This window comes from Meriones unguiculatus, chromosome 3, assembly GCF_030254825.1.
Source record: "Meriones unguiculatus strain TT.TT164.6M chromosome 3, Bangor_MerUng_6.1, whole genome shotgun sequence".
Taxonomy (NCBI): domain Eukaryota; kingdom Metazoa; phylum Chordata; class Mammalia; order Rodentia; family Muridae; genus Meriones; species Meriones unguiculatus.
The window spans coordinates 158,208,605-158,236,396 of record NC_083351.1 but is presented as its reverse complement, the minus strand read 5'-3'; the positions used below and the strand labels follow the sequence as shown (position 1 = coordinate 158,236,396).

Genomic DNA, 27,792 nt, shown 5'->3' with positions numbered 1-27,792 from the left:
TATGTTTAGTTAAACTAGCTCTAAAGTATTTTGAACTAAAATGCAAAATTTGTATATAAATATATTTTGCATATGTTTGAATGTACTGTTTCCTTTGAAAGCATAAGCAATTAACAAACAATGATATTGTATATAATTAATATTTAATATTGAGATGATAGATTTTAGATCATCTATATGTTAGATATTTTTTATATACAATATTTACCTATGGAATATCTAAAGAAAGGTGGCCTTGTGCTATAGTCATATTTTATTCTAAATTCCCATTTTTATTAGTTATCTTTATGTTGCCTTGACCACAGATACAACTTAATGTAGGGAAGGTTAATTTTAGAACAAATAGGTCTCAAAACCATGCTGCTTCAGCAATCATCTGTGCTCATAGTTTCTATAGAATAAGGTAAAAACAATTTCACTTATCCAGTTTATATGTATAAATGTATTTATTCAATTAATATCTCAACCACATCAATCACCAAATTCCTCGGAACATATTAATTCATTTTGTTAACATAAATTGGTTTACTCCTGTTCTTCTATTGGGTTACTTTAGATTCATTGACCTATTTTATGAACATCGTTTTTCCACTGTGCATCATTTAAGCCCAATCCTTTCCCTATGGGGAGCAGAGGTAATCTTGAGAGAATGTGTAAGGAGGGCATGAAGCACTGTGTGAATAAGTGTTATTGACACAAATTATTCATCAGACCCATATGTATTGGCAAAATATTTTTATAGTCAAAGTAGAAATATTTTTAGGACAAAAAAATATTGATCAAGTATTTCTTAAATAATAATAGAGGAAAAAAATAAGTAGAATTTCCCAAGAAATCCTATGTGACAAGCTATCATTGAAAAGGATCATATTTTAAATGAATGCAATAGAAATTATCATTTAAAAGAACAAATAGTACTTAGCACTATGACTTACGTATGTTTTCTTTAAAGGATTTGCCTCCTTCACTCCAAAATCTCAGGTCATTGTAAATTTGAAAGTTTAAATTATTTTTGTGTTTAGTACATTGACTCAATTCTTATGATTTCCATTTCACAGGAATATATAGAAAAATAAATTATATATGCATACTTATAATTAGGATTATAATTTGGGAATTGGGTCTCTTACAAAGACCCCTATGTTAAAGCTTGGTTGTCATTCTGGAAAACTCATAGGACATTATGGAAATTTTAAGAAGTAGGACCAAGTTGAAAGGAATGATGATGTTACATGTAAGTCTGTGAAAGTAATCTTAGAATTTGGGCCTTTTCCTGTGTCTTTTGCTTTGGCTTTCCAACACCCATAAGTGGATCAGATTAATTTTACCAACTGTTCTCATCATGACATTCAAAAATGGGTTCAAGCTAGTGTGTATTGAAACCTCAGAATCATGAGACAAATGATGTGTCCTTTCTCTAAGTTCATTTGTCTCATGTAAGAGCCACAATAGAAAGCTGACTCATGTTTTACAATAAAGAAATAAAACACAATACTGTTTGTTATAATAGTAAGTATTTTATTAATATTATTTATACTTACCTGGAAATACATTACAATATATTTTATACAAATGTTTGTAGCATTAATAAGTGTTTGCTTATTTTCATATCATATATGTGCATATAATATTTTTGTATATATATGTATATATATGTGCAACTTTAGCGACAGTATTAATAGCAATAAGGTCATATACACCTGTAATCTCAGCATGCAGGGAAGCAAAGGCAGGCAGATCTCTGTGAGTTCAAATGAGCCTGGTCTACAAAGTGAGTCCAGGACAGCCAAGCTACACAGACAAATCCTGTCTCAAAACAAAACAAAACAAAACAAAACAAAACAAAACAAATTCTCATAGTATTTCAATAGTATTTTGACAAAGTTTATAGTTTGCCTCTTTTATTTAAGTCAGACTTTCATCATGTTCTTTAAAATGTCTCTAAAGTAGCCATATAATACAAGTAAGATTCTAAAATCCAAAAGATGTGTCTTTTGAGACTCTGAAGAAACCAGGATATGGATTAATTGATTGCATCAGTTCTTACCTAAAATCAGCCTATTTAAAGAAAATGTTATAGTTTGATTGGGTTTTGTTTGTTTGTTTGTTTGTTTTCTGTTTGTTTTCAGGGACAATATTAAACATTGTCCCTATGGCTGACCTTGAACTCACAATACACTAAATCTTTGCATTTGTGTTTCTTCTGTATTAGATCCCTGAGTAGTAGGAATTACAGGCCTCTGGAGCCATGCCCTGTTTGGTTTTTTTTTTTTTTTTTTTGTTTGTTTGTTTGTTTTTTTCAATTCAGTTTATTCAGGAACCTTGAACAATCCTCGGACCCCGGGAAAAGCCAGCCCACAGCTTAAATAGCCTCTGGGTAGCCAACCCAGGCGTGCCACGGGGGCAATGCAGATAGGTCCACATACATGGAAGCAAGCCAGATCCTCGGCCTTAGCCAAATGTGGAATTGTTCGTGACAGAGAGCACTCACCATCAGGAAGGTGGAAGGCAGAAACCAGCTCCATCTTTCAGGCGCGGCATTACGCAGCTCTCTACAGTTCCCCCTTTTTGTTTTAGATGCATCAGGCAAGAGTAGAGGTCTGATCTCTGATATTAGAAATAAATTGGGACTTTGTACCAATGTTCATTTAGGTGTCATCCACCCAAAGAGCATCAGACCCGTCTGATACCTTTTTCTCAGAGGCGGGACCTGGGGCATCAACCCACATGCAATCAGACATGCTCTTCTCTGGGTCCAAAGCGGCTGACCCTGAGTGCAGTGCTTAGCCTCGCATCCTGAGCGTATCATTTTAGCTTTTTATGGTATCCAACCATGCTTGGGGAGAATGTCCTGCTTCAATGGCTGTAAAGGCCTGAATGATCATGACTGCATCACACTGTTGTGAGACTCTAATCTTGCATATATACCACAGGCAAACCAAGGAGACCAACAGCAGAAGGCCTGCTAACACTCCCATGCCCGCCCATTCCAGGGCGGGCCCTGTTTGTTTGTTTGTTGTTTTTTTTTTTCTTTAATTTTGTTATATTTTTATAATGATGGGAATCAAACTGAAAGCCTTTCACACATAGGCAAGAATTCTGCTGCTGAGGCACATGCTCAACTCTTGTTAAAGAAGTTTTGAGCATTATGCTAACCATGAGCACCAAATGTACTCTAGTTAAAATATTTAGCCAAGCTGGTTTTCCACTTACTCCTACCACTTTTACATTGCATTTGAGCTTTTGTGTGTGTGTGTGTGTGTGTGTGTGTGTGTGTATGTGTGTGTGTGTAGAAGAAGTACCTTTGTGATGTGGAGCCTACATACCTGAGCAAATCATCAAGGTCAGGTGTGTCTGTTCATCAGAGGACCTTTGCTCTAGAGTTTAAAGAGGCCATCAGTGAAACTCACACCACAGCAGCTTAAAAATAATGTATTTACTACTTTTGAGCTTTCTTAGGCTTTATTCCAAATACTGCTTAGCCAAATCCTTTTCTTGGGACCTCAGAGGGATGAAATCAATCAAGCTATTGGCAACACTCTCTACTCCTTCCTGAATTTTAGGTGCTTCTTCCAAGTTTGTGTTTGTTGACAGAACACAGTTGCTTTAAGCTGTGGGTCTGAGATCCTTGTTACCTAATTGCTGCCAGCCATGGTTCTCCAACTTTGGGCAGATGGACACCCAACAGCAAAACAAAACAAAACAAAACAAATAAAAATTAAAACCCAATGCAAAAAGAAGTGTTCACAGTATCACAACCTAATTTCTCATTATGCCAAATGAACTATAGTAATCATTTACATAGGCTACATAATTTTTCATAACAGCTTAATATGTAATCTATTAAGTATTTAGTGCATTATCAATATTCGTCTCTGAGATGGTGAGCATATTCACATTACAAACAGAAAATATGTCCTAGCTGATCAGGATAGAGTTTTTATTTTTTGAACTTGACATATGTTTACCTGTTCCTATATACTTACTTATATTCATTATTGTATCCTGTACAATATACTAATTACTTTTTTTTAAAGTTCCATGATCCATCATTGCTCTCAAACAATTGGACTTTAGAAGGTAATGAATGATATGCACTTTAGCGGTATGAAGGGGTATGGCCCCCATAAAGTCATGTTTTTGAATACTTGGCCCTATAAGGAGTGGCACTATTGGGGGGTGTAGCCTTACTGGATTAGATGTGCTCTTTTTGGAGGAAGTGTGTCACCTTGAGGGTGGGCGTTAAGGTCTCCTATGTTCAAGCTATGCCCCATGTGGCACACAGTCTCTTGCTGCCTGCCGAATAAGATGTATAATTCTCATCTCCTCCAGCACCATGTCAGCCTGTATGCTGTCCTGAGTCCTACCATGACTAATCCTCTGAAACTTTAAGCCAGACTCAGTTAAATGTTTCCCTTTATAAGGGTTGCCATGGACATAATGTCTCTTCACAGCAATATAACCCAAACTAAGACACTAACTTTTAATCTGTAGCCAAATAAGACAAAGTATAAACAGATAACCCAAGAATCAGTACTTGCTAGTGACATCTCAATGGACTGCAGTCATGTAGGACCAAATCCTACATGTGAGATGTAAACTAACTCTGTACTATCATAGCTTCCTTGTACAGTTGATTCAATGAGTTAGAGAATTAGTTACTATTAGGAAGACGACATACATTTGTTATAAAAAGTTAATAAGCTGGTGAGAATTAAAATTTTTAAAATGTGCATTTCTTTTTAACTTCTATTAATGCAAACATACTAAGCATACCTAACACTAAGAATGGTCAAGCAGAGACAAGTGAGATAGCTTAACAGATGAAGGCTCCCGATCATCAGCTTGATAGATTGCTTCTCATCACTGGAGCCTCCATGATGAAAGGTGATAATTGACTTCAGATTGTTTACTGTTCTCAACATGTTTCTCCTTATCTTCAGACACGCACAACCTAAGTAAACAAGAGTTAAAAAATAGCAAACACTGATTCATCAACTTTTTTTTTTCTAAAATCACATGAAACAATAAAAGTAAAGGACAGGTTTCTGTGAGATTAAACTTGGTAATACCAGGCACATTCAGGGGTTATTAACTAAGTAGTGTCATTTTATATGTGTTAATTAATCTGCTATAAAAGCAGCTTATACTCATAAAAAGCAAATTACTTCTTCTGTAATATAAGAGTTTCTATATAAAAGAAGTTACTGACTTAACCTTGGAGTTTTCTCTCTGATATTTTACTTCAGAAGTGAAGGTTATATGGATGCATTATTATTGTTGTTGTTGTGCTTCCTCAGCATTATGTATTTGGTCTTCTAGTCTTTAGTCATTTGTTATTACTGTAATATCAGAGAAAATGATCATATTAACTTAACATCAAGATTACATGGAATGTAGAAAATGTCTCATATAAATCATTCATCTAAGAGAAGTAATGAAAAGGGGGAGTAATAAAGTAATTTGAAAAAGTGTAAGAAGAAAACAAGAGAGATATATACAATTTGGGAAATCATTATTCTTTAGCCTAGAGCACTGACTTTGGAACTAGAAATATGAAATCTGGTCTGAAGTCAACACTTTATTTTGTGTAATATTAAATAGTTGACCCTTTCTTTCTTCAGATTTCTGTCTTACTGGGTACTAAGGTGTTTATGATAATGACTTACACATTGCAAGCATTGCATAGCTGCTACCTGTAGTAAGCTACTCGTGACTATTCTCTTGAACACTCTGGAAGGATATGCTTTAATGGCTTTGCATGATTTTCTTTTGTTAAATTATAGCTTGCAAACATTGCAGAAGCCGATTTGCAAAGTCAAACAGTACCTGAGTGGGGAGTGAAGACTAAAAGAAATAAAGCAAGACACAAGGTATCAGCTTGAAAAGACTGTCAGAAAAAGCTGCAGCCCCAAGTTTATTCCACAATTCCTTTTTATAGGCAAACCAAAACAAGTAACATCAATACAAGGAAGGATTCCGTGGAACCGACAAACTTGTTTCTTAAACCACTTTCCTGTGGCAGATGTGGTCCAAGGTCACACAAGCAAGTTAAAAGAACTAGGCAAAATATCCTGCTTATCTCTGTCTCAAGGTAAAGGCCAGGGTGAAAACCTGTTTTCTGCTGAATACTCAATAACACAGCAGCTTGATAAACAAGCAGCTCTGCACAATTCATTCGTTCACAAATTAAATTTTAAAGCAGAGATATATCCCTCTACGCTAGATATTTTCTAAATTATATAATGATGTCAAGCATTGTAATTTCATTTTACTTAATATTTCTCTATCTCTATATAAGTAAATTTTTTCTAGGATTAAAGCAATAATTTCTATTGCCTTTTCATTTCTGGATGGATTGATGAAAGAGCAGGGTCAACAGTTTATCTACAATAATAGATTTTTAAAGAGGAGTTTTTATTTTTCTTCTTTCTTCTCTACTGAGCATCTTATATCTTGCACAGGAGGCTGCTTACAGCAGTTATCCCCACTGGCGTCAATGGATTAACTGCACTTACTGTGCTGTACAGTGCATACTGATTTTCATCAAGCATGCTTGCATTTTTATATCAAGCATGCCTTACAAACTCTATTTCAGTGGAGCAAAGTCCAATGTTCATACTTCAGATTTGCAAAGTAAGTTGTTAGACTATGAGACCACTTTGGTCAAGGTGTCAAGGAACCATAAATTATAAATTAAAAGTGATAATATTAATTTTATTGTTTCTTCACCATTGCCTATATACACAGCACTTTAAAGAACTCAATAGGAAAGATAATGATTAAGAAAATGTTTTATGGTTACCTTGATATCTCTTTAACTTCTTTGTATTTTCCGGACGTAGGTCCCAAAGTCAATTGTGTTAAGCTGTGCACCTCACAGGTTGTTACTCTCTCTTGCTACAGAAGATACTAGAAAGAAATGTCCAACTCAACAAAATCAAGTACATCCAAGAAAACACAGGATAACCATACTTTCCCAACAATAAATAAAATAAAAAAGCATATAAACACACAATCACCGCCAACACCACAATAACAGGAATTTACAGTCATTGCTCACTAATATCTATCAACATCAGTGGTCTCAACTCTCCAATAAAAAAGACACAGACTAAGACAATGGATGTGGAAACAGTATCCAATATTCTGCTTCCTTCAAGAAAAGCACCTCTGCAACTATGATATACACCACCTCAGAGTAAAGGCCTAAACAAAAGGTTTTCCAAACAAATGGACAGAATTAGCAAGCTGGAGTAGCCATCCTAATATCTAATAAAATAGACTTTAAACCAAAATTAATCAAAAGAGATGGGGAGGGACACTACATTCTCCTTAAAGGAAAAATCCACCAATAGGACATCACAATCCTGAACATCTATACACCAAACACAAGGGCTCATACATTTGTCAAATAAACATTATTAAAGCTTAAATCACTTGGATACTGAGCTCTGACATGAACTCAATGGCTGGCTCTTTGACCTCCTCCCATCCCCAACCCCCAAGGGAGGAGAAGCTTTGCTAGGCTATAGAGGAAGACATTGTAGCCAGTCCTAAAATACCTGATAAGCTAGGGTCAGATGGAAAGGAAGGAGGACCTCTCCTATCAGTGGACTTGGAAAGGGGCAGGGAGGAGAGGCATTGGGAGGGAATGAGGGAGCAGGTTACAGCTGGGATACAAAGTTAATAAACTGTAACTAATATTAAAAAAATAAAAATTTAATTAAAAAAAAGCTTAAATCACACATCAATCCCAGTACTTTAATTGTGTGATATTTCAACATCCAACTCTCACCAATGGACAGATCACTGAGACAGAAGCTAAACAAAGAAATAACACTTACAGTGGTCTTAAATCAAATGGACCTAATAGATGTCTATAGAACTTTTCACCCAAACACAAAAGAATATACCTATTTCTCAGCATCTCACAGAACCTTCTCCAAAATTGACCATGTTGTCAGGTACAAAGTGAGCCTTAAAAGATAAAAAGAAGATTGAAATAATCCATTGTATCATATCAGATGACCATGGTCTAAAACTAGACCTCAACAATAACAGAAAGAGCAAAGAAGACTACACATGCATGGAAACTGAACAAATCTGAGCTCAACAACAGCTGGTTAAGGGAAAAAATAAACAAAGAAATTAAAGACTTCAGGGAATCCGGTGAAAATGAAGGCACTACTTACCAAACTTATGGGACACAATGAAAGCAGCATTAAAAGGAAAGTTCATAGTACTAAGTGCCTTCATAAAGAAATTTAAGACTTCACATATAAGCAACTTAACTGCACACCTTAAAGCACTAGAAATAAAATGAAGCAGACACACCCAAGAGGACTAGATGGCTGGAAATAATCAAACTAAGGGCTAATATCAATAAATTAGAAACAAATAATCAACAAAACCAAGAGCTGGTTCTTTGAGAAAATCAACAAGAAAGACAAACCCTTAGCCAAACTAAAAGGCAAGAGAGACACTATCCAAATCAATAAAATAAGAAATGAAAAGGGGGATGCAATGAGAGACACTGATGAAATCCAAAGAGTCATTAGGTCCTACTTCAAAATCCTATACACAACAAAATCTGAAAATCTAAATGAAATGGACAATCTTCTTCATAGATTACACTTATCAAAACTGAATCAAGATCAAGTAAATAAATTTAATTGTCCTGTATCTCCTAAGGTAGTAGAAGGTGTCATCAAAAGTCTCCCATCCAAAAACTGCCCAGGGCCAGATGGTTTCCACACAGAATTCTACTCTCCCTTGTTAATAACATGTTACATGTTTTGCCATTATATCTTCAGTTCCACTAAGAGTCTTATTTCTGTGATTCTAAAAGGATATGGTACAGAAGCTTTATGCAACTTTTTGTTTTGACTTGTGCATTCTAAAAATTATTTATGCACAATTCATGTGTGTGAGGTCATTTACTAGATACATGAACACAAATAATGACAAAACATGGGAGCTAGGTCCCTTTAGAAAGGTAGGTAACTTATTAGCACATGGACACACATTGTTCAGATTACCCTATTGCTATATAAAAAAAAAAAGCAATGGAAAGTATCATAATACTTGATATGACAGAGAATAAAAATTTTGAAGCAAAATGGCATCATGGACCTAAAGTTAAACCCAGAATTTATATATTGAAGTTAATCCTTGATATGATGTAACTAGGAGGTGAGATTTTTAAGAGTTGGTTACAGTTAAATAAATCTAGAAGGACTGGGTAAATTCTCATATAAAAAATAGGAAGAAAGGTGAATTTCTGTCTCATTATATCTGTGCACAAATGAACAAGAATGACAAATGCTCCATGCTCTCATGTACAGAAATCAGATTTATACATGCATATGAATGTGGGAGTGTGTATATACAGACAAAAGGTAACTCAAAAGGTGCCTGACAGAATCGGAAAAGAGGCTTTAACAGAAAGGCTAAAAAATATGCATGCAATATGAAAAGTGAAAAAGGAGTACTGTGAGAAGGAAAGGGTTATACAGAGATTGGCAAGGGAAGATGGGGAAGAGATGAAAATGGAGGAAAGATAAACATATAGTAAAAAAAAAAGAAAGCAAAATAGGGAATAGATATATCATGTTTTCTCTCACTTGTTTATACTGTATTTTATATAATGCATAAAATGATGTATGTATGCATGAGATGAAAGTAAAAGTTCAAGTATCTAGGAGATGAAAGAACTGGCAAGAGTAAGGATCATAGGTATTTTAGAAAAATAACATCAACATATGATTTATGTTTATACAAATATTCAAAGAAATAAAAAAATGGTCTTTCTTAGTCTAAGCCAAAGATTTTATATAGAGACATATATGTGTGTAAGTGTATGTATGCATATATATTTATATAAATTATGATATGCACTGAATCAGTGAATGAAGTGTAGCCTAGTAATAAGCCCAAATCACCAAGCCTTTGAAATTTAAAGAAAACTGAATGTTTCTCTATAGTGTTGTACCTGATTCGAGAGACCCCAAAAGACCACTAGGAGTCGGAGTCAAGTCCATTGCAAATCACACAAGGATCTTTATTCAAGCTTAAGCTAGGGCCTCCAATCTTCCCTGATACAGCAGGTTAGAATGTGAGGCCCCGAGTCTCAGGGAGGCAAAGTTTTTAAAGGGAAGAACAGTGAGCAGGGAATTCCAAGACTTGCAGTTATAGCGAAGGGAAAGTTTTGGGTGAGGGGGTTCAGCAATTGAGATGTCCTTTAGGCAAATTGTTGCAAGCCACCTGGCCGAACGATAGCCTGCTTGGTGTAGTGGAGGACCCATTAACACATTCTGTGGCATTTATGACACCTGACATGGAGGACCCATCATTAACACATTCTGTAGCATTTGTGACAACCTGCAGGGTGGAGGGCTATGTGCCCTTCTCAGAACCCAAAGGTGTGGGTCAAGTCACTCCAAGGTCAGTCAACTTAAGATAGAGTCTGAGAAACAAAATGGAGTCACCCCTGCCATCCTCAGTTTCTTCATCAGCCACTGTCTATGGGAAGGACAATATTTCTAGTAGATTAAAAATACGACTGGTTAATACAAATACGTTCTGAACCCTTGCTCCAGCCAAAACAGCTCTTTTTTTCTCATCTGTGTGTGTGTGTGTGTGTGTGTGTGTGTGTGTGTGTTTATCTGTGTGTGTTTAAGTATGTACATACTGTAGGGGGATATAGAAGTAAGAAGGTAACCTTGTGTATCATTGCTTAGGAATTGTCCACCATTTCTTTTTCTTTTTACTTTATCAACTGAGCTATTTTCCCAATTTCTCTAAAGCATGAAACTGAACATTGCCAATAGGAAAGTATGTACTGGTCTCTTGATCTAGTATAAAACATTTTCCAGCTCCCAGCAAGCTTTTGAATGAAGTTGGTGATTTTCTAGTACGTAAAAAACTTTGATCTACAGCTCCCCCTGAGGGAGGAGCAGCCTTGCTAGGCCACAGAGGAAGACAATCCAGCCAGTCCTGATGAGACTTGATAGACTAGGATCAGAGGGAAAGGGAGGACAGCCCTTATCAGTGTACTGGGAGAGGGCCATAGAGAAGAGGGAGAAAGAGAGGGGTTGGCATGGGACAAGGGAAGGGGCTACAGCTTATATATAAAATGAATAAATTGTAGTTAATACAAATAAATTAATTGAAAAAAGTAAAAGCTTGATCTATGTATTATGCAATATTATTTTGTCCAAGAATGTATATACCTCAGTTAAAGAGTCTTTATTGCTAAGAGCTGTTATTCAAGTCATCTTTCAGCAAGTATTTATTCAGGAAATTCCTTGTTTCAAATTCCTTGTATCAATGGCGGTTAATTTAGCAGACTATTGTGTGCTTAAATTTAAGGTGGCTGCAGGTGTTTAAAAAAATTACAAGACAAGAGGGAGCTGTTCCAGTGCATTCCTTCAATCCCAGACCTCTGGAGGCAAAAGCAGGAAGCTCTCTAAGTTTGAGGCTAACCTGTTCTATAAAGTAAACTCTAGGATAGCCAGAACTACAAGGAAGTTGATGAAAAAATAACAATAAAAAAATAGTGTTTGAACCTTTACTCATAAATCCCAATTTCAAGGCGGGGTTATATTATAGTTTTCATTGCCAGTACAGCATAGCTCAACTGTGGAAATATAACTAATGATATTTTCTTTGGAATAAATTAATATATGAAAAAATAAGGTTTGTATCATTCGATAGCCTTTCATGAAAATTTATCAGAAGCATGAAACACTCATTGATAGGCCAGAAGGTGTTGCAAAATTTGAATAAATCTTTTCAAATCCTATGATAGATTTATAACTAAGCTTGGGTGCTATTCTAAATTATTTTTTGTCAGTCAATGGAGCTCACAGAATTTTCTTAAGAGTAGAATCCATTTGAAGAAGACACTTAATTTTGCTTATTAATAATTTTTTCACCTGTTAATGTTCTATTACAAGATTGAAGCAATTAAACTCTCACAGCTCCATGTTCCATGTTTCATTTTTGTTCTCTTGCTTTATGCACGATCTCTGCAGTGACTGCCTCTCCTTTAGTCATAAGTTACTCGGCCTCATCTGTGAGCAATAGATTAAACAACTTATTTCAAAAACCTTTTTTTCCTTTTCATGTTTTTTTTTTAATTTATATTAATTACAGTTCATTCATTTTGTATCTCAGCTGTAGCCTTCTCCCTCATTCTTTCCCAATCCCACTCTCCCTCCCTCATCTCCTCCCATGGCCCTCTTCAGGTCCACTGATAGGGGAGGACCTCCTCCCTTCCATCTGACCCTAGTCTATCAGGTCTCATCAGAACTGGCTGTATTGTCTTCCTCTGTGGACTAGCAAGGCTCCTAACCCCTCAAGGGGAGGTGATTTTAATGTCAGTATCTTCAGCTTCTCTCAAGAATAACAAGCACTTATAATGACATCTAGAATGGTGAATCCTTTTATTAAGGCTTTCGTAGTATTATACCAAGATCTATCAAAGGAATCACTAGTTACAACAGGTAAAGCTGAATAAAACATATTTCTTAAATAATAAGACTTGAAAGCCAACATCATTTCTTGATCCATGGGCCGCAGTATAGATGTTATGTTTGCAAGCATGACAACAACATTAACTCCATATATCTCCATCTGCTCTTAGGGGACAGGGTACATTGTCTATGAGCAGTAATATTTTTGAAAGGAATATGTTTTCTTTTTTTTTCTGAGCTGTAAGTCTCAACAGGAAACAATGCCATAAACAGATATGCTGTCATCCGGGTTTTGTTACTTCATTGATAGTGCACAGTAGAGTAGTTTTAATATAATTTTTAAGGGTCCTAGGATTTTTGAGACTGGTAAACCAGCATTGGAGTAACTTAAAGTTGTTAGCCCCATTAGCCCTTGAGAAAACAGAAGGAGAAAGGGAGAAGGAGAGAGAGAAAAGAATTGGGAGAGGAGGAGGGATGGGGCTACAATAAAGATTTAAAATGAATAAAAAATTAGAGAGAGAGAAAGATCGTGCTTATGAAGTTTTGAATGCTTGTGGGTTTTAGGTGGCAATAAAGGACTTTTGCCTACATTGAAAACTTGTCTTTACAAAGTTGGTTTCATCAATTATCTTGGGTATTTTTAATATTATGGAGACAGCTTCCTACTATAAGTTTCACAAACCAACATTTCTAGATTCAAACATTTTGTCACCTGTATCAGCCTTCACAGTATTAAGGAGTTACAGTCTTCCTCTGGTTTATTTAGCATTAGCCTTAAGCTTAAGAGACATTTGTAGTTTATTTGATTCTTCTGTCTAGACTTCTAGAAATGTTCAACAAATGAAGCCTAAATGTGTTTCACTCTTCCATTTTCAGTGTGCCAGCTGGAGTGCCACTTTCAATTTCCCTCAAGACATTCTTCTTCTTAATTACAATATGATGGTCTAGTAGTAGGCTTGGTTGTCATACTCTCCTATAGTTTGATATACCATCTTCACAAAGCAAAATCACTGGAAGTTATTGAATTAAAATGAGATACACTTAAATTTTCAAACATCTGAATGATTTAAAATCCACCAGGGCTACTTACTAGACCAATATGAGGATTAGTCTATCTAAAGTAAGACCCAAGGACTGGGAGAGATATTATGTTAGTAGAGAGTCTGAAACACAAATGTTTATCAACTAAGTGTGCTTTCTTATATGGACATAGCTTGTAAATAACAGCCAAGTGTACTATAATATTAAATATTATATATACTTCTATATAATATAAATATTAATATATAATATAAATATAATAAATATATTATATGCTCTCTATATACATATAATAAATATATAATGAAAATAATGTAATATTTCTATAAATTTATTATATTATTATATGAATATTATATAAATTATTTAATAATATATTAAATAAAATTAATCATAGATCATTTTAACAAATATAATAACAGTGAACAATTTTGAAATTCGATGAGAATTACTGACTTGAGAAGCAGAGACATAAAGTGTGTATGTCCTCACAGGAAATGTTATAATTACACTTGTAACATGGTTAACACAGACCTTCAATGAAGTAAATACAAAACCTATAAAGAGAAGATCAATAAAATAGGATGTAGGATGTGCGTAAATTCTATTTTTAAATTTTATATCTTTTATATCTTTTTTATATATTTTATATCTTTTATATATTTTATATAATTTTTATATCTTTTATATAATTTTGTATCTTTTATATCTTTTTATATCTTTTTTATTAATTTTTATATCTTTTATATCTTTATTGTATTATATGAATGCTTTGCCTTGCATGTAGTCTGTTTGCCACGTGTGTGCCTTGTTCCTGTGGAAGAAAGAAGAGGGCATGAAATCCCCTGGAACAGAATTTACAGGTGAATGTGAGCCACTGTCTGGGTGCTGGAAATTAAACCCAGGTCCTCTGAAAGAGCAGTCAGTGCCCTTAACCACTGAGCCATATCTCCAGTCCCAAATTTCATTTTTAAAGAGTTACAATGAATGTCCTTAAATGTTACCAGAACCTGCAAACAATGCAGATGTCCCTCAACTGAGGAATGGATACAGAAATTGTGCTACATTTACACAATGGAATACTACTCAGCAATTAAAAATAAAGAAAACATGAAATTGGCAGGCAAATGGTGGGATCTAGAAAAGATGATCCTGAGTGAGATATCGCAGAAGCAGAAGTACACACATTGCACATACTCACTTATGAGTAGATATTAGACATATAATATAGGATAAACACACTAAAATCTGTACATGACAAGAAGATAAACAAGAAGGAGGACCCTGAGTAATATGATCAATCTTCACTCAGAAAGACAAGTGGAATGCACATTGGAAGAAGGAGAAAACAAGAAACAGGACAGGAGCCTACCACAGAGGGCCTCTGAAAAGATTCTATGCAGCACTGTATCAAAGCAGATGAGGAGACTCATAACCAAACTTTGGGCAGGGTATAGGGAATCTTATGAAAGCACCGGAAGACAGTTAAGACCTTGAGGGGACAGGTGCTCCACAAGGAGAGCAACAGAACCAAAATATCTAGACACAGGCATCTTTTCTGTGACTGATACAACAAACAAGGACCATGCATGGAGATTAACTAAAACCCCTACACAGATGTAGCCCATGGCAGCTCAATCTCCAAGTGGGTTTCCTAGTAATGGGAACAGGGACTGTTTCTGACATGAACTCAATGGCTGGCTCTTTGATCCCTTCCCCCTGAGGGGGGAGCAGCTTTGCGAGGCCACAGAGGAGAACAATGCATCCAATCCTGTTTGTTTATTGTACTGTGAAGAAGTCGAAATTTTCAATGTATATTCCAGTGTAAGCGAGGTTCTCGATTTTTTGCTAATATTTTTGAAAAATTATCTTATAATAAATTTAATAGGAAATATATGTTAATATCATATTGATCAATACTGTCACTTGTCCTGGCAAGTGAAAATTATGATTACTATTGATTCTTTGTGAGCTACAGGAAGAATTTAAGTCAATTATATTGTGTCTTATTATTTTGACACAATCTAGATTTATTTTTGTGTGGTTAAATAATATTGACCTAAATTTTGTAGAGCAAAGCAATTTGCTTTGATTTTTTCCCCTCCTTCATATCCATTTCAAAAAGAATCTACATGAAGTTAAAAAAATTTAAAGTAAAATAGTCTAGAAAAACATATTTAATGTTAAAAATATTGCTTATACTGACGTGTGTGTAATTGTTCGATCTTAATACTAAGCTAAAAGTCAGGACGCTAGTAAAAATTCTATTTCACTTTCATTCCTTTCTGACATTGTATAAATATACTTTTAATTATAAAATGTAGAAAACACAACCACTCTGGAATTCAAAATGCTAGATGAAGATTTATTGACACATATATAGCATAATATAATTTTCTATATATATAATGCATAAACCTTAATTCTCTAGGACAAACCTTGAAAATGGAATGGCTTGAGAAGGACTTTTATGAAGAATAAAATACATTTTATAGTGCCCAGATGCTTAAACACCTAGAATAAAGCTATAAAAATTATCTCTTCTTATATTTCACCATGCACATTGCCATTCTTTTGCCAACTGGATTACTCACTGCTTGAAAGAATTCATACAGGATGCTCTCTTTTATGCCATAGATGTTATATAATAATGATATGATAAATAAAAATGCTACTCTTGCTCACAAAAGTTAATAGAGAATCAACTGATTAGTAAGAGTGCTTTAGTTACAAATTCCATGAGTAAACAAAGAAACCCATCAAGAGATAGGGTGTTTTAACTTCACATTTTTTTTAAATCTTTTTATTGATTCTTTGTGAAATTCATACACCCCAGTCCCACTCATCTTCTGACCCTCCATATCTGCCCTCTGCCCTTGTAAGCTTAAAATTAAATTACAAAAAAAAACCAAAACCACAATAATAATAATAATAATAATAATAATAATAATAATAATAATAATAATAATAAAACATCTTGCTTTGGAAGCTGTGGTGTGTCATGCTGTGTCACACAGTGTACCCTTTTGCCCGAACAGCTTTACTTGGAAATGTTCATTGCAATGAGTCACTGACCTGGTTCAAAGCCTCTGGCTTCTGCTACACTGTCAGCACTGAATCCTCACTAAGACTTCTTATGGATATCTTGTTGGGGCCCTGTGTTATGAAGATTCTGAAGCTTTGGTTCTGCAGGACCCCTTCTTGAGCTCCAGCAGGTCACAGATGATGTAGATGTTGGGAATCTCAGCCAGGGTGTTAGACGAATTGGTCAGCCTGTGAGCATTCCTGTGCTCACACCCCCAGGGGCCAGAGCTCCTGCTTTGCCCAGGCAAGGAGTGGGATGGCTCTACTGCACTCATGCTATAGCCTTCAGGGCCAGCTCCCCCATTCCCGTGCCCCAGGGTCAAGTCTCCAGCACTGCCCTGGTGAAGGGTAAGGCAAGCTCACCCAGTGCTCCAGGGGGGAAGGGGTGGGGCCTGCTTTCCTGCTCTCACCCTCTGGGCAGGCGCTCCCTCACCCATGTCACCAGGGCCAGCTCTACCATGCTCTACAGCGGAATTGCAGGGCCCACTCTCCTGAGTGCTGCATCCAGCGAGAGGCAGGGACAGCTCACTCTCTTTCACAAGCCTGGGGCTACCTCTGTCATGCTACCCAGATGAGTGGCAGGAGCAGCTCTTCTTAGTGCTACGGCATGTGAGGGGCGGGCCATCTCTAAGCAGACCTGAGTCATCTACGTGACCCCAGATGGCAACATAAACCAAGAATATCTTCACAGCCTTTGTTGGTAACATGGTCACAGACATTGACACTGACCCCTGCTCCTGCAGGGCCCTGGACTCAGACTTGCGCATTGGCAGCAGCGTGGGACAGGACAGTACCGTGGCCTCAGGTGGGAGTGCAGGCTATACACATCAGGATGTTCCTCGTCACCTTGGCATCTCCAGTTACACCTCTCCGTAGTACACAAACTCGTCTGCTTCTCTTTCTTTCCTACCTCTCCATCCCATCCTTGCTGGCAATTGGAAGCCTCTAGGATGTCTTCTGCCGTGTCCAACTGAAACTGGCTAGATACTAGCTGTTGCCCTAGGAACATCATAAAAAATTTGAACTAGGATGTTTAGGGTAAATTTGATAACCACCTGTAATTTTTCTTGACTGGTAAGTCACAGACAAATTCCTCCCTTCTTCTTCATCATGCACTCACTGCAAAAGTAACATTTAATTTGAGTGGAAAATAGACTTTGATATGAGTAAGTTAAAATCTATGAGAACTATATGAACTTTGGTAAACATGATTTCTGGACATTAAGCTAAAAAGCTCATTTTATGTTAATTCCATTATTTTATTGTAATATCTATTAAAAATACACCTAACAAAATATTACTGCTCAATGATCTTTCACTGTACAAAAATTTATTCACTGTACTTCCACATTAAAATTCAGGCCAGAACTACAAGAACTTACTTTGGTCTTTCATCCTGAGCACTGCACTATTATACAGCAGGTAGCCACTCTTTGGAATTTGTTTATTTTTTGTTTGTTTTCAGTATTTAATAGATGAACTATTTATGTTATAGTAGAAATTATTTGTTTTTATATTACTTTTACATAATGTATATCTGATATACACATATAGTGCATTATTTTTACAGCAAAGAAGTATTTAACACATTTAGTATCTGTTTCTATTTCTATACTTTAACTCTCTTATTTTTGTTTTTTTATTTTTTATTTTTTTGCTTTTCCTTACTTAGTGTATCTAGCACCTATAGTAGTTTTGTAGTTTTTCAAAATAAGTACCAAATTAAATTTACTTGATGAAGGCTGAAGTGTTTTTTATGTGTTATTCTTACAACCAGGATGGAGGATCTGGATCAAAAGAACATTTATTTTTTTTTTTAGTACATCAGAAACAATGGTAAATTTAGTAATGCATGCTGAGATTATGATGAATGTGCCAACACCTGGCTAAAAGAACGTGAAACATAAGTTTACAAACAATAAGAAAACATAAATTATATTTTACCTTTGATAATAACAAATCTAATGTAACAAAAATTTCCACCTCTCCTACATACATTTGTTTGCATATGTTTCTACATGCATACATGAGCAAATTTAGCTCTGAAATCTGAACTCTGAATGAGCAAGAGAGAATAAAATAAATCCATAGACACTTCTTTTCCTAGTAGACAATGAAATTAGACTATAATTAAAAATCCTCTACGTTTACCAACGTCAAATATGGAAGATGAAAACTCATCAAGGCAAAGAATACACTGGTCAACAAATAAAACAAAATTATGAACCATGAGTATTCCAGAAGCCAAAGAGCATTAAGAAAGAAGAATAGGGGAAATTAAGCCTGAGAATTCCTATAAGGCATCTACCTTACATTAGATTGATACAGAGGTAGTTCTGCTATTATAAGTTCTTGTATGAAACACGGCTAGCATTGTAGGTGAACACACAAACTGAGGAAGAGATTGTATTAATGTCTTCTGATCATATCAGATCAGAACATTTGGAACCTAGAACAGGGAATGGAAACTCAAAGAACTGAAATAAACCTTGGATGTAAGAAGCAGTGACATTTAATAAAGGAACTTCAGGAAAACTGGCAGGGCTATCACATTTCTAACTTCTGCTATCCTGAAATACTACAGAATAAACTATGCACATGAACCTAAAATTTTCAGAGACTCTGTTAATCCCAAATCGACCGTATATTTTCCTTTCTGAAAAACATAAGCATTAAGGATATCTGGCTTAAATTAAAGACAATTGATTAGACAACAATACTCAGTCTCAAGACTGGCTGTTAAGAAAGATGAATTTCATGTAATGATGTTCAAAGTTATACATGAAGTATCACTTTATTTTATAACCTACCATTCTCTTAGCATTAATCTATCTATTCATCAAAGTATGAATGCACCAACAAAAATATGCTTGTCTGTTTGCAGGCATAAAAGGATACCTTTAATAAAGAGAGTCACCAAATGGAAATTATGGAGATGCACTAAAGAAGAATATTAAACTATCTACTAATTTATTCTGTGAATGTTTTACCATTTTAGGATTCACCCTTTAATATAAAAATATAACAAATTGAGACCTGGTGATAAGAGTGGTTGCTTTCCTCAGTGAGTACTAGTTGTAGAAAATATTTTTTATTAATGTAAAATTAATGTATCAATTAGAGAACAGTTTTGGGTCAGAAATGGGGGTTTATCTCTTCTTTCTCACTCAGTACTAGGACCATTCCTGGGCTACACCTGTGTAGGCCCTGTGCATGGAGCCACGGTCTCTGTGAGTTCATATGTGCGTTGGTCCTTCTGTGTTCAGAAGGCTTTGTTTTCTTGGTGTCCTGCATTCATTCTGGCTATTACAATCTCACCTCCTCCTTTTCCATAGGGTTCCCTAAACCCTCTGACAGGAGGAATTTGATAAAGATATCACATTAAGGAATGATTATCCCAAGTTCTCTCACTCTTTGCACACTGTCCTACTGTGAGTCTCTGTATTTGCTCCCCTCAACTGCAGGAGGAAGTTCCTCTAGTGATGGGTGAGCAAAACATTGATTTATGAGTATAATACAATGTCATCAGGAGTCAGTTAATTGCTGCATTTCTTTAGCAGAACAGTAGTATTTGTTTTTCTCTTATGTCTCTCCATCCATTTATCTGAGAATTTCATTTTTTAAGAACTGATTAATATTCCATTGTGTAAATGTACCACATTTTCTTTATCCATTCATCCAGTGGCGGGCATCTAGCCTAGTTCCAGTTTCTGGGTATTATGAATAGAGCAGCAATGAACTGGTTTGAATAAGTGTCTCTGTGTAGGATGTAGAGTCCATGGGTATATATCCATGAGTGGTATAGTTGGATCTTGATGTCGATCAATTCCTGGCTAAAAAACTAAAAAATCTGGACACTGGAAAAACAAATAAGTCAATTAAAATATATAAACAGAATTCTCAAAAGAGGAAACCCAAATTTCTGGGAAATACATAAAGAAATGTTTAATAGTCTTAGTCATCAGGAAAATACAAATCAAACCTACTTTGCAATTTTATCATACACCGGTCAGAATGGCCAAGAGCAATAAAACAAGTGATGGCTCCCTTGACTGCAGAGTAAGAAGTTGTGAGGTAGTTGGTAACAATCTCTATTCATTTTGTAGCATTCTGTTTTATTCAAATTATGCTGTCCTTTGCTATACTTTTTAGTTTCATTTGGTCCCATTTTTTTAAGATTTATTTATTTATTTTATAGATGAGTGCTCTATCTGCATACATACTTCTATGCAAAAGAGGGAATTAGAACCGAATATAGATGGTTTTGAGCCATCATGTGGATGCTGGGAATTGAGCTCATGACCTCTGGAAGAGCATACAGTGCTCTTAACCGCTGAGCCATCCCTGCAGCCCAGTGGTACCATTTATTAATTGTTGTTCTTACATCCTGTGGTAATGGTGTTCTGTTAAGAATCTTTTTTTTTCTTTTTGTTTCAATGACTTCGGGGCTAATCCTCCTCTCACGTCTGTCAACTTCAGTTTTCTGTTTTTATGTTTAGGTCTTCGATTCTTTTAAAGTTGAGTTTTATTCCATATGATAAATGTGGATCTATTTGCATCTACATGCAACCTTTCTGTTTGACCAATACCATTTGTTGAATATGCTGTTATTCTTACAGTGTATGTTTCTGAATTTTTTATGAAAACCCCTGTGTTCATAGACTTATGGATCTATGTCTGTTGGGGTCTTCAATTCAAATCTATTGATTAACCTGTCTGTTTTCATGCCAATACCATTCTTTTTTTATTACAATAGCTCTGTAAAATGATGTGTGTTTAGTAATGGTGATACCTCAAGCATTTCTTTTATTATTCAGGATTCATTATCTTCCCTGTTTGCTTTATTTTGTGTATTAGCTCATGTGATTGTGTGTGTGTGTGCATGCATGAATGTATGAAGCTGAAAAACTTTTAAGATCTGAGAAAAATTGCACTGGTTTACATTGCTTCTGCATATTGCTTTTGGCAGGATAGAAATTTTACTATATTAAATTACTTATTCAAGTGCATGGGAGATCTTTCCATATTTTTATACATTCATCAATGCCTTAAAGTATTTATCATACATGTCTTTCACTTCACGGGAGGAACTAGCCTTATCATATTCTTTTCCTGCCCACTAGAGATACAGTTCCTAGGAAAACTGCCCAAATATCCAGGCCAGAACCTTTTATGGTCTTGGCACCTAAAGTAAACCAATCATTTCAAAAGTCAATTTCCCTCACCCAATCATGTGATGCCAAGACTTGGAGCCTCTGCTTATGGTTTTGCCCTTTAAAAACCACTGAAGGTTTCTGAAAGACTCTACCTAGCAGTGTATCAAAGCAGATGCTGTGACTTTGGCCAAACTTTGGGCAGAGTGCAGGGAATCATACAAAAGAAGGGGGAGTTAGTAAGACCTGTAGAGGACAGGAGCTTCACAAGGACCAAATATATCTGGGCACAGCGGTCTTTTATGAGACTGATTCTCCAAACAAGGACCATGCATGGATATAACCTAGAACCCCTGCTTGGACGTAGCCCATGGCAGCTCAGTATCCAAGTGGGTTCCCTAGTAAGGGAAACAGGGACTATCTCTGACATGAACTCAGTGGCTAGCTCTTTGACCTCTCCACCCCCTGTGGGAGGAACAACCTTGCTAGGCCACAGAGGAAGACATTGCAGCCAGTCCTGGTGAGATCTGATAAGCTAGGGTCAGATGGAAGAGGAGGAGGACCTCCCTTATCAGTGGACTTAAAGAGGGGCAGGGAGGATATGAGGGAGGGAGAGTGAGATTGGGAAGGAATGAGGAAAGGACTACTGCTGGGAAACAAGAAAAATAAACTGTAATTAATATAAAAAATAAAACATAATTATATATAAAAAAAAAACTTGTTCTGCTAGACTGTGGGGCTGCATTCATCCTCCTCACCAGGGAGCTTGCTCCTACCCAGGCTCGAGCTTGTAATAAAAAGATCCCCATCTGTTTGGCAAGGGACTTGATTTCTGTTGGTCTTATGGGGTCTTGCCATCAGGGTACCAAACTGTGTGTGTTTGCAAGCATGTGCATATACATGAGTGTGTGTGTGTGTGTGTGTGTGTGTGTGTGTGTCTTCTGTGTGTGGACATGTGCACGCATATACGTGTGTAAAGGAGAGGATAGAAAAATAAAACAAATCAATATTTTGTTTCAGGGTGTTTAGGAATAATTGATTTAAGTTTGCAAATCACTATGTGCCAAAGAAATTATAGTTCATCAGAAGGAAGAAATAGAGGATAACTAAATCAACACGTCTTAAATGTAAAACATATCTGTCATTTCTCTTACCTTTAAATCCTAACAGCTGATAAAGATTAATTTGATCTAATAATATGTTCATATTGTTTTCATATATTGTCGTGAATACCTACATAGAGAGAATCTGTAGCATTCTTCTGAAATTCTGTCTTACAACTACTATCTAATCCAAAATAATATTGGTCATTGTTTACATGCCACATCAACAGAAATTTCAGTTTTAATGCTTACACTCTCTAAATTGTCTGTGCCCTATTCCCAAACCACATTCATCATCATAGTTTCTTCAGCATTCATCATTTCATGGAGGGTTCTCACTTGAGAGTGTTAGATGAATCTATAATTGCAAAGCCAAAGCAGCACATTATAAACCAACATTCAAAATTGTGGATTTTTGCTATTACTTTATATGCTAAAATAATTAATATATACTCATTATTTTTAAAAATTACAAAAACATTTCTACTGAAGGAATTAGTAAATTTTAATGCTATAACACCAAATAGCCAAAAGTTGTGTTCCGTGAATAGGAATGCACAACATTGTTGAAGATACTGGATTTATAGCTTCTACTTAACTCTTCATTGTTATAGGAGCTTACTCTGAGTCTTTCATGTATTTCTTCAATGACCAAAATATTAACCCATGTTGCTTTGTTATTCTTTTTTTTTTATTTTATTTTATTTTTTTTTTATCAGTTACATTTTATTAACTCTGTATCCCAGCCGTGTCCCGATCCCTCATTCCCTCCCAGTCCCTCCCTCCCTCCCTCCCTCATCTCCACCGTGCCCCTTTCCAAGTCCACTGATGGGGGGGACCTCCTCCCCATTCATCTGATCCTGTTTTATCAGGTATCTTCAGGACTGGCTGCAAAGCCCTCCTCTGTGACCTAACAGGACTGCTCCTCCCTTCGGGGGTGGGGAGACCAAAGAGCCAGTCATCGAGTTCCTGTTAGAAATAGTCCCTGTTCCCCTCGTTTAGAAAGACAGATGGGATGTGCATTGAACGTATGACAGGAGCCTACTGAGCGCATCTGAAAGACTCTAACTAGCAGTGTTTTCAAAGCAAAGACTCATGACCAAACCTTTGGCAGAGTACAGGGAATCATAAGAAAGAAGGGGAGTTAGTCTGATGGGGAAAGGATAGGAGCTCCACAAGGACCAAATATATCTGGGCACAGGGTCTTTTCTGAGACTGACATTCAACCAAGGACCATGTATGGATATAACCTAGAACCTCCACTCAGATGTAGCCTGTGGTAGCTTTGTTACTCTTAATTGATACCTTATTAAGAAAAACATTGGCACTGAGTGGGGTCTTAAATGCTAGTTGTAGTCATGATTTTTTCTCTGAATCTGTAGTGAGGGGAAATGTTATTAATTGTTAGTTGTCACTTTTGATGCATAGAGCTGTCAAGAAATTTCCAATAACCTGTAAAATGTGACAAAATGGTCTTGTGGAATTTTTTTTTTATGATTTAGATTTTTTACATAAACCATCAGTCTTCTGAAAAGTTGCCAAAGCCATATTGTAGCTGTCTCAGTCAACACCCATACTTCTCCTCACTCACATACAGGTGAGTAGAACTTAGTCTACATTATTTGTAAATTATACAACCAATGACAGAACATAGAACTCATTTTCTCACACCCATTATCACAGTGCTGTCATCTCTCAAGTGTAATTTGTTCTTCAGATGTTGAAAAATTAGTCATGTCATAACTTGAACTTCTAGACCTCCATTATCTTTTAAAGCTTCAAAGTATATATATATATGTCAATGACCAAAAACAGCAACATGTAGACCAAGGTCAAAGCTTGAAACCTCCCTGCTTTCCAGTATCTAATTTCAACCCAAACGACAGATTAAAGAACAAAAGAAACCACCCAGGTAAAATGTACAAAATACTCACAAGTAAGAAATAAAAGCTTATTATTTGGAGCATGTGCACATATATGTCATGTTTTATTGGAAGAATTCAAAATTCTACAACTACATCAAAATTAATATCAGTGAGGACATACTTACCTGACAGAAAGATTTCAAATATTATCAAGGTGATTTTCCTAGGGTAAACTTCTTCATTGCACTCAGGATATACTAACCCCTGCAATTCCCCCAGTTGCAGGAAACTAAACTACATGATGTGTGGTATTGGAGAGCTGCATTCATGGTCTCCACTTACAAATAAATGAAAAATAACAGTTGGTAAGCACATATGGCATGCTCACTTAAGAAGTAAATTTATTATCTGCCTCATAAAATGATATTAGGTAAGCTTACTGTACCTGCTTCACTGGGGTCTTTGTACCAGTTGCTAGAGTGCACATAACTGTGCAATGACCTATAGAGTATCATGGTATATTGCATTCTGTACAACTGGTATTTATTCGTGAAATTTTATTTATTTATTAACTTACTTATTGTGTTTGTGTTTCTGTGTGTGTGGTTGTGTGAGGGTAAAGTTCCTGTGCATGTGTGTGCCTTTAAGAGGAGATCAGAGGTAGACATCAAGGACCCTCCTTTATTGAGATAGGACTTTTCACTAAACCCATAATTCATCATTTTGAATAGCATGACTGGACAGAGGTGTCTTGGAGGCTATAATCCATTTTAAAAAATTCTAGCTGCTCCTTTGTATTAAAGAAGTTTTCTATAGTCATTTTCTAATTAAGAAAATAGAAATAAGTGAAAAATATGAGATTGCCATCCACTAATACCTCTAAGTGATTAAATACTGGCAGGGAGTAAATGAAAAGCATGGTTGTATCTGCAGGGATATAGTAAGGTCACTGTTCCAGGTAAAGCAGAGATTGTCTGGACAAAGACTTAAGAAGTATTGTCTGTCCTCAATGATAAGAGAAGTCTTCAACTACATTACAGTAATATTGCCTAGTTCCTTTCGCAGTTTGTCAAACATTAGCAAATGTTTAGGAAAGATCTATACGCACTGTAAACACATTAGATAGAAGACAAAAAGAAAAAAAACCTTCATAAACAAAAGGAAATAACTTGAGGTCATATTTGTATCAGTCCTGTTGTGTCTGGATGGCACTGTTTTCTCAACTGACATCACAAAATCCCTGCAGGGAGTAAAGAAACTTAGAAACAAAGTCCATCCCCTAAGCAAGAAGCTGGTTGGAAACTTGCTTGGAAGGACAAAATCAGGGTTTTTTATTTTAATTAATATATTCTTTATTAATTACAATGTATTCACTTTACATCCCAGCTGTAGCTCCCTCCCTCGAACCTTCCAATTCCAACCCTTCCTCCCTCTTCTCCTGCCATGACCCTCCCCCAGTCCACTGATAGGGGAGGTCCTCCTCCCCTTCCATCTAACCATAGGACTGGTTGCATTGTTTTCTTCTGTGGCCTGGTAAGGCTGCTCCCCCCTCAGGGAGAGGTGAACAAAGAGCCAGCCACTGAGTTCATGTCAGAAACAGCCCCTGTTCCCCTTACTAGGCTATCCATTTGGACACTGAACTGCCATGGGCTACATGTGTACAGGGGTTCTAGGTTATCTCCATGAATGGTCCTTGGTTGGAGTATAAGTCTCAGAAAAGAGTCCTGAGCCCAGATTTTTTAATTCTGTTGCTTTCCTTGTGAAGCTCCCTTCCCTTCCAGGTCTTTTATCTACCCCTTCTTTCATAAGATTCCCTGTACTCTGCCCAAAGATTGGTTATGAGTCTCAGCATCTGCATTAATGCCCTGCTGGGTAGAGTCTTTCAGAAGCCTTTTGTGGTAGGCTGCATAGTACTTGCATAGAAACAGAATGTTGGATCAATGGAACTGAATAGAAGACCCAGAAATAAAGTCATACACTTACGGATACTTGATTTTTGACAAAGAAGCCAAAATCATTCAATGGAAAAAAGACAGCATCTTCAACAAATGGTGCTGGTCTAACTGGATGCCTACCTGCAGAAAAATGAAAATAGATCCAATTTTTCACCCTGCAGAAAACTAAAGTCCAAGTAGATAAAAGACCTCAACACAAAAACAGACACACTAAATCGGTTAGAAGAAAAAGTAGGGAAGAGCCTTGAACTCATTGGCACAGGAGACAACTTCCTGAACAGAACACCAACAGCACAGGCTCTAAGATCAGTAAATGGGACCTCATGAAACTGAAAAGCTTCTGTAAAGCAAAGAACATTATCTTCAGAAAAAACAAACAAACAAACAAACAAACTCTACAGACTGAGAAAGGATCTTCATCAACTCAATATTTGACAGAGGGCTAATATCCAAAATATATAAAGAATTCAAGAAGTTAAAAGGCAATAAATCAAGTAACCCAATTTAAAAAAAAAATGGAGTACGGAGCTAAACAGAATTTTCTGTAGAGGAATATCAAATGACAGAGAAACACTTAAAGAAATGTTCAATGTACTTAGTCATCAGGGAAATGCAAATAAAAACAACCGTGATTACACCCATTTGAATGGCTAAGATCAAAAACTCAAGTAACAAGACATGTTGGAGAGAATGTGGAGAAAGGGGAACCCTCCTCCATTGCTGGTGGGACTTTAAACTTGTACAACCACTTTGGAAATAAATCTAGCACTTTCTCCGACAGTTAGAAACAGTGCTACTTCAAGATCCAGCTATACCACTCCTAGGCATATATCCAAAATTTGCTCAAGTATACAACTTGGACATTTGCTCATCCATGTTCATATCAGCTTTATTCATAATAGCCAGAATCTGGAAACAACCCAGATGTCCCTCTAAGGAGGAATGGATACAGAAATTGTGGTACATTTATACAATGGAATACTACTCAGCAATCAAAAATGAGGAGATCATGAAATTTGCAGGCAAATGATGGGAACTAGAAAAGATCATCTTGAGTGAGGTATCCCAGAAGATACCTCAGAAAGACACACATGGCATATACTCACTTATAA

The 27,792-nt window shown here is 36.2% G+C and overlaps 1 long non-coding RNA gene across 2 annotated transcripts; it reads right to left on the bottom strand.

Moving 5' to 3' along the window:
- Positions 1 to 1,583: 1,583 nt before the first annotated feature.
- LOC132652815 (uncharacterized) lies at positions 1,584 to 26,790 on the bottom strand. Of its 2 annotated transcripts, none has more exons than XR_009590372.1 (3): positions 26,709 to 26,790; positions 6,806 to 6,912; positions 1,584 to 4,954 (listed from the first exon to the last, which is right to left on the bottom strand). It is a non-coding gene; the product is annotated as an uncharacterized LOC132652815 (long non-coding RNA). The 2 variants fall into 2 exon arrangements; XR_009590371.1 differs by lacking the exon at positions 26,709 to 26,790 and adding an exon at positions 7,917 to 7,947.
- Positions 26,791 to 27,792: the final 1,002 nt, after the last annotated feature.